The 8,266-nt window shown below is 49.5% G+C and overlaps 1 non-coding gene across 1 annotated transcript; it reads left to right on the plus strand.

The window, feature by feature from the left end:
* Positions 1–4,259: 4,259 nt before the first annotated feature.
* On the plus strand, positions 4,260–4,333 carry TRNAT-AGU (transfer RNA threonine (anticodon AGU)). The gene has a single exon. It is a non-coding gene; the product is annotated as a tRNA-Thr (tRNA).
* The last annotated feature ends 3,933 nt before the right edge of the window (positions 4,334–8,266 follow it).

Consider the following 8,266-nt stretch of genomic DNA (forward strand, 5'->3'; position numbering starts at 1 on the left):
GACTGCAGAGGGCAATACCTGCTCCATACTGCCAGGATCCCTCCGCTGGTGGACACCAGTACTGCGGACCAAAGATGACATAATTCCAGCAGGAGACACCTGCTGGTGGATCGCAGTACTGCATGCCAAATGATTGATATTACCAGCGGAGGGAACCTTTCCTGACAGTGTCTGCCAGTGTTCTGACATGATTGGAGACTGGGCAGTGCCCTGGTGGGGCAGGGTGTTTCTGAGCAGAGAGGAGGATGACTGACTGGACTGTACTATGAACGAGGCGGCACAAACCTCTGCTGATTGTACCTTGGACTGATGTATGAGGATAGCCAAAGGAGGCACTTTAGGCAAAGTAGGAGGTCCGCGAGGCCCCTGGGAGGGCGAGGCCTTAGGCCACTGCCTACTTTGCCTAATTAGAGAGCCGCCTCTGCATGCCTGTAGCCTTTGACCATTTGGTGCTGCAATTCTGCAGTCTCTAACCATCTCTTGTAGCATGCCTGTCTTGGTCTTGGGTCATCTCCCGTTGCTTGTCTGCAGCGTCTGGCCATCTCTTGTAGCATGCATGTAGTCTTTGACATATTAATGTTGCTTATCTGCAGTCTCCGACTTTCTCTTGTAGCATGCTTGTAGTCTTTGACCGTGTCATATTGCATATCTGCAGTCTCCAACCATCTCTTGTAGCATGCTTGTAGTCTTAGCCAAGCTCCTGTTTCTTGTCTGTAGCTTCTAATCATTTCCTGTTGCTTATCTGCAGTCTCTGACCATCTCTTGTACCATGCCTACAGTCCCTGACATCTCATGTTGCTTGCCTGTAGTCTCCTGTAACTTTTGACTATTACCTGTCGCATATCCGCAGTCTCTGACCACCTCCTGTAGAATGCCTGTAGCCTTTGACCATCCCTTTTAAGATACCTGTAGTTTCTAACAGTCTCCTGCTACATATCTGCAGTCTCTGAGCACCTCCTGTAGAATTTGACCATCCCTAGTAGGATACCTGTGGTTTATAAGAGTCTCCTGCTACATGTCTACAGTTTCTGACCACCTCCTGTAGAATGACTGTAACCTTTGACCATCTCTTGCTGGATACCTGTAGTTTCTAACAGTCTCCTGCTGCATGTCTGTCGTTTCTAACAAATTATGAAATATTATGCACGGTCCTTTGGTGATGCACACCTGAGGCTCCCTATATCAAGAAGTTTGGCCACCACCAGGGGAGGGCTGGCAGCCTTAGGCCTGGGGGGCAAGTCCAGTCACGTGGCCCATTGAACTACAGAATCAGCTCACCATCACCAGTGCCCATCAGAGCAGCCTCTTCAGTGCCCATCAGCGCAGCCTCACCAGTGCCCATCAATGCAGCCTGATCAGTGCCCATCAATGCAGCCTGATCAGTGTCCATCAATGCAGCCTCTCCAGTGCCCATCAGCTTAGTCTCATCAGTGCCCATCAATTCAGTCTGTTCATTGCATGGGAATTAGAGAGGAGAGCCGCCGGATTAGAAACAGACTGTCCAATGGACACTGTTAGAGAAAGACCTCCCTCCAGGTCCCATTAGACTCTGTTGTTAAACAGTTTTTTTTTTTTTAAAGGCAGAAGTTGTACTTTGTGCAAAATGTAGGGGCAGGGCCAGGGGTGGGTCATGGGCAGGGCCTGACAGGGGGCCCTTGCTTTATTTGGCCTGGGGGCCCTGGGTGTTGTCAGTCCGCCCCTGGACAGCAGGGTGCACCAGGGAGTCAGGACCCATGTGACTGGCTCAGGCTGCAAGTTTACTTGACCCCAAGACTTGACCCCAGGGATCAGAGGAGGCCATGCAAGGACCTACTGAACTGGCACAGGCAGCGGCCATAGCTGTGAGAGATGCTGACACCTGCAGCTGAACCCCACATCCCATGTCCCCCCCCTAGACACCCTATTTACCCTGCCCCAGGCCAGTGCCCACCTAGTAGGCTAAAAATAGCCCTCAACACTGTGGGTCCTGTTGGGAGCTGACCATGGCCTGTAGATCTTGCTGGGAGCTGACCATGGCCAGTAGGACCCACAGGCCAGTGGAACGCACAGGCCATGGCCAGCGGCCAGCAGGCTCCCTGCTGTGGGTCAGTGGGTGGGTGGCTGACTGGCACAGTGCACCCTGCTGCAGGTGGCTGGCCTGGCTCCCTGCTGTCAGAAAATGTCCCCTCCAGGCCCCATTAGAGACTACAACAGAGTCTAATGGGACCTGGAGGGGGGGGGGGGGTCTCTCTCTAACAGCATAGCTACCAATTGTCCCTAATTTTGAGGGACTGTCCCTGATTTGGAGCAATGTCCCTCTGTCCCTCTTTCCTCCTCATTTGTCCCTCATTTTGGCCTGATCTATATAGATGTATATAAAATGCACTTTTTATCTATCAAAAAGTGTTCCTCACAGCTAAACCTTTCATCTGATTCCTGAATAGCTGCATTTGTAAATCCCAAAGGCCAATATAAAAGGAAAAGTAGTGGTAAAAAAAGCACTCGTGGGTGTAACCAATCATTTTTTTTGTACAATTCTCTTTTGTGACAGAGAGTGGCGAGCTGACAGAGAGGGGGTACACTGACAGAGAGGGGCTAGCTGACAGAGAGGGGGTACACTGACAGAGAGGGGCGAGCTGACAGAGAAGGGTGGGCTGACCAAGAGAGGTGGGCTGACAGAGAGGGGCGGGCTGATAGAGAGGGGAGAGCTGACAGAGAAGGGTGGCCTGACAGAGAAGGGTGGGCTGATAGAGAGGGACGGGCTTATAGAGAGGGACGGACTGATAGAGAGGGGCAAGCTGACAGAGAAGGGTGGGCTGACATAGAGGGGCAGGCTGACAGAGAAGGTGGGCTGACAGAGAAGGGTAGGCTGATAGAGAGGGACGGGCTGATAGAGAGGGGCAAGCTGACAGAGAAGGGTGGGCTGACAAAGAGGGGCGAGCTGACAGAGAAGGGTGGACTGACAGAGAGGGGCGAGCTGTCAGAGAAGGGTGGACTGACAGAGAGGGGCAAGCTGACAGAGAAGGGTGGGCTGATAGGAGAGGGACAGGCTGATAGAGAGGGGTGGGCTGACAGAGAAGGGTGGGCTGACATAGAGGGGTGGGCTGATAGAGAGGGGTGGGCTGACAGAGAGGGGTGAGCTAATAGAGAGGGGCGAGCTGACAGAGAAGGGTGGGCTGACAGAGAGGGACAGGCTGATAGAGAGGGGTGGGCTGATAGAGAGGGACAGGCTGATAGAGAGGGGTGGGCTGATAGAAAAGGGTGGGCTGATAGAGAGGGGTGGGCTGACAGAGAGGTGGCGAGCTAATAGAGAGGGGTGAGCTTATAGAGAGGGGCAAGCTAATAGAGAGGGGCGGGCTAACAGAGAGGGGTGGGCTGATAGAGAAGGGTGGGCTGATAGAGAGGGGTGGGCTGATAGAGAAGGGTGGGCTGACAGAGAGGGGTGGGCTGATAGAGAGGGGTGGGCTGATAGAAAAGGGTGGGCTGATAGAGAGGGGTGAGCAAACAGAGAGGGGTGGGCTGATAGAGAAGGGTGGGCTGATAGAGAGGGGTGGGCTGACAGAGAAGGGTGGGCTGATAGAGAGGGGTGGCCTGACAGAGAGGGGTGGGCTGATAGAGAGGGGTGGGCTGACAGAGAGGGGTGGGCTGATAGAGAGGGGTGGGCTGATAGAAAAGGGTGGACTGATAGAGAGGGGTGGGCTGACAGAGAGGGGCGAGCTAATAGAGAGGGGCGAGCTAATAGAGAGGGACAGGCTGATAGAGAGGGGTGGGCTGATAGAGGGGGCGGGCTGACAGAGAGGTGTGGGCTGACAGAGAGGGGTGGGCTGATAGAGAGGGGTGGTCTGACAGATTGCGGTGGGCTGATAGAGAGGGGGTACACTGACTGTGAGGGATAGATGAGAGAGAGAGACCTGAGAAGACACACAGCATGCCAGGCAGAGAGGCGGGACTCCTGCAGCAAGTGGTTGCGATCCCCCACAGACCAGCCCCGCCTCCACACGTGACCATCTCTGCCAGGCCAATCGCAGACACCCCTGTTGGCCGCCCACGCATGACCCTGTTTGACCAATCACAGGGCACTTGCATGGACTACAGAATGCCACAGCGTAGAGACTTTCTGACAGAACAGCCCGCTACTGGGGGATGGCCTGGGGGAAAATTGCCACCCTGCCCCCTGGCCCAGCCCGCCCCTGACCCAGCCCGCCCCTGACCACCACCAATATAAAGAGTGTTTATCTATTGGTCTCCACAGGATCTTGTTAGGGAGCATGTCCTGCCAGGGCGCTGTGGCTTAGTTGGTTAAAGCGCCTGTCTAGTAAACAGGAGATCCTGAGTTCGAATCTCAGCAGTGCCTTATGTGTGATTTTTCTCCTTAGGCGTTTTAAATAATATTCTGACCACTCATGGGATGCCCTTGAGGCACAAACTGTACACACTTCAGCCGTAGGGTACCAAAGCATCACGGTTGTTCCTGTGAATTAACCTCCTATCCTACAACCATGGAATATGTGACCTTATTATATAAAATATATCTCAGCCCAAAAAGAATATGTAGCAGATTACCAGTCCTTAGATGGGGTGGCCACTATAGGTTTCTTTTTCCCCTTATTCTCACCTGTCGTTCCTGCCAGTAATACTCTTCCTGTCCTAAAACGCTTCCCCCTGAGGAAGATACAAAATTTGCATCGTCACGTGTAGGGGAGGGGACAGGATGGTGTAGGAGGCAGCTGGTCTGTCTTACAGAGAACGGACATACGACCTCAACCCAAAACCCAGCGTTTTAGGCAGGGTGGTGCACTAAATGCACCTAACCCATGTGAGTACCCTGTATTGGGGCTTTTTGTTTGTACAATAAATTGTGTTAAAACGGTATCACACTATGTAGTTTCTTTTTACTGTTTGCATATGAGGACACAGCACCAATGAGCGGTTTAGGACCATTTAGCGAATCTCTGAGGTGATTGACATGCGGGGGAGACGGAACTTAATTGCGAGGTCACATGCTCTGAGGTGAGTGGCCATTGCCTGAGGGTGGGGACACCGCAACACGTTACTTTCACGTTTTTTGACTTCACCATTATATATTTAATAAGGACTATATATTAATTATGTTGGACTGACTTATGTTGGACTGACTGCACTATAGCACTTTATGATTGACGCTTGTGGCACCATACTTTTAAGCTTTATCATTTTTTATTTTGTCTGTGGAATGTGACGCATAACACAGATTTTATTATCACAGCAACAAAGGACTTTATATAAATTTTTTGCAGTATATTATTTCTTTGCCGTTTCATCGCGTCCTATATATTTTTTTAGCTTCATTATTGCAATGTTGGCACTTTAAATTCATTTGTTGGGAAGAATATGAGGAGATAGCGCAGAATAGTCATTTTTAATTTATATTGTTTTCACACAGCTTTATGAGATTAGTACTAGCAGCTGTCGATCATCACTACGCACCAAATACATTTTATTTTTTGCTTTTAAAACTGGTAGCTCGCAAGATCCTCATAGTTTGTTGGAATATGTGCACAGCCTACAAATCAGTGAGCGTATGCTGCCATCTCGTGACCAATTTCAGGTGCTACAACCAAGTTCTGCGGAAGAACAGCAAAATAAAACCAGACTCCCCCTAAGGCAGGGGTAGGGAACCTATGGCTCTCGAGCCAGATGTGGCTCTTTTGATGGCTGCATCTGGCTCTCACCTCTCAATCCGCAGATTGCACGGTGTGCCGATCCATGGGTTGAGCCCATAGGAAAGGCCTCAGCTTCGGCCTAGCTCCGGAGCTGCGGCCATCTTGGTACACCCGGCAGCAGCCTAGGTTAGCGACGCGCTGACGTCATCATCACCCGCCTCAACTGCTCATGGATCTGCCTACCTGTGTAGTGGTAAGCAAGCAGAAAATCGTAGGAGAGATGTGGATATTACAGTGGGGGAGATGACGTGGATATTACAGTTATAATTGAAATGAGTCAATTAGTCGATTAAAAAAAGAAAAAAAATTGTTTTAAACATATTGTATGGCTCTCGCGGAATTACATTGTAAAATATGTGGCGTTCATGGCTCTCTCAGCCAAAAAGGTTCCCTACCTCTTCCCTAAGGGGAGCTAATACTCTGTTGCTTTTACAAGATCGCCAATACCACCACTTTGTATTGCATCTGTTGTTAAGCACATTAAGTCGTAAAATGATTTAAGATCAATTAAGCAACAGGAACCCTTTTGCTTTATCAGCAGTATAAAAAACAGAAAATTGTTTCATACTTACCGTAATTTTCTTTTCCCGGTGCCTATCCATGGCAGCATACCTGTGACAAGCTCCGCCTTGGCTCCTCCCTCAGGACCAGTGAATATTATAAAAGAAAAGGATTAGTGCACTCCCATACCAAGGGTGGGATTGTAGGATTGTATGCTGCCATGGATCGGCACCAGGAAAAGAAAATTACGGTAAGTATGAAACAATTTTCTGTTTTCCTGGTGCCTTCATGGCAGCATACCTGTTACAAATAACTAGCTGAAATGGGTGGGATGATGCATAGTAAAAGATTTATTTGAAAAATAATTTAAAATAGGCAAATGCCGGCCTGATATCCTATCTGCCAGTTTCTACAGATGAGAAAGCTGCCAGCTCTTCTCTGTAACGTCTCGTAAAAACGCTTGTTGGGATGATCATGATGGTATCCTTTAGATCGTTTTGATGGATACGTCTGCTCTGGTTGTCCAAGAAGCAGAAAACAACTGGGTGGCATACAGCCCAACCGAAGAGGGGATTCCAGTCCCCTATCCCTGTACACCTTCTTAACCAACTTGATTATCCATGAAACTATTGTACTAGATCAGGGATCTGCAAACTATGGCTCCCCAGCTGCCACAGAACCACATGTCCCATGAGATATTGTAAAGCTCTGATTTTCACAGACATGACTAGGCATGATGGATACTGCATTTCTGGAATGGCTGGAGGGCCCCAGGTGATGCTTCTTTGCCCCTGTCTTTTTTTTTTGGAGTATTACAAATGGGTTAGATGAAAGTCTGAAGGGAGTTGTGGCTTGAAAGAGGAAGTAAACCCTGATGAGTTTACTTCCTCTTTCATTCTCTGCAAAAGTAAAGCATAATGGGCTACAATGCATCACTTACTTGACACAGGAGCCAGCGAAGTCACCGCTGTCCCCTGCATCCATATTCTCGGTGGGTCTCCCTGCTCCGCCGCTGTCATTTGGCGAAGCCGCGATGACGTCACTTCTGCGCATGCACACGGGAGCCGCCACGCGCGCCATATAGCCATTGACGGCAGCGCGCTCAGTGCGCCTGCGCGCCGCTGTCTACGGCGCATGCACCGTAGACAGCGGTGCCTGTCTTTCGGCAAATATCTCCTAAACTGTGTAGGTTTAGGAGATATTTCTTGGACCTACAGGTAAGCCTTAATCTAGACTTACCTGTAGGTTAAAGTGTGTTGTAAGGGTTTACAACCACTTGAAGATAGTGTCTTAGTACCGAAGTAATACTGTCTTCCTGAAGAAGGTCAAAACTGGATCTGAAAGATTGGCAGGGCCCAAGGCTCAGAGATAGTAGAGGAAGAGGAGAACTTAGGGATGAATCCATGTACCTTTCTAAGTTCCACTCTATACTAGTACAAAAAATAATATTATTGTCTTCTGATTCCAGAGCCTGAAGTTCTGATACTCCCCAGCCTGATGCCATCGCCACAAAGAAAAATAATTTCCAAGTGAGATTTCACAAGGATGTCAAATCAGATGGGGTAAAAGGCTGTTTGGATAAGGGCTCCAGAGTGACAGAGGGGTCAAGTAGGAAAGATGTCCCTGGTTTACTGAGGCTGGCAACCCTGATGGGGCCCCCTAGTGGGATGGGGCCCTCGGGCAATGTCCAAGTGGCCCAATGGTCAGTACGTCCCTGCACAGCAGAGACTGCCCCCAGCTGTACCTAAATCAAGGTTTGCTTGCAGGAAGTTAAGGAATTGGGAGGAAGAGGGTACATCAGGATTGAAGTTTTGCCATTTGCAAAAAAATCGAAAACTTATTCCAAACCTTGTCACACGTATTGTTCATTGAAGGCTCCTGTGCTTCGGGCAGAGTTGAAACAACTCTGAAGCAACATCCTAATGATTAAAGCCTCTGTTTTAACATTCTAATGTGAAGGTTCAATCTGTGAGGATTCTGATGGGTGTGATGCCTCGAGCCAGAAGAAAGGGTATCAGAGGAATATTTACTGGAGGCTGGACACTAAGAAATATTGCCCTGGGGAATCATGGGTCTCCCTGCAA

Source organism: Lithobates pipiens, unplaced genomic scaffold (genome assembly GCF_037356315.1).
Source record: "Lithobates pipiens isolate NorthernLeopardFrog02 unplaced genomic scaffold, aLitPip1_a1.2 Scaffold_8, whole genome shotgun sequence".
In the NCBI taxonomy this organism is placed as follows: Eukaryota; Metazoa; Chordata; class Amphibia; order Anura; family Ranidae; genus Lithobates; species Lithobates pipiens.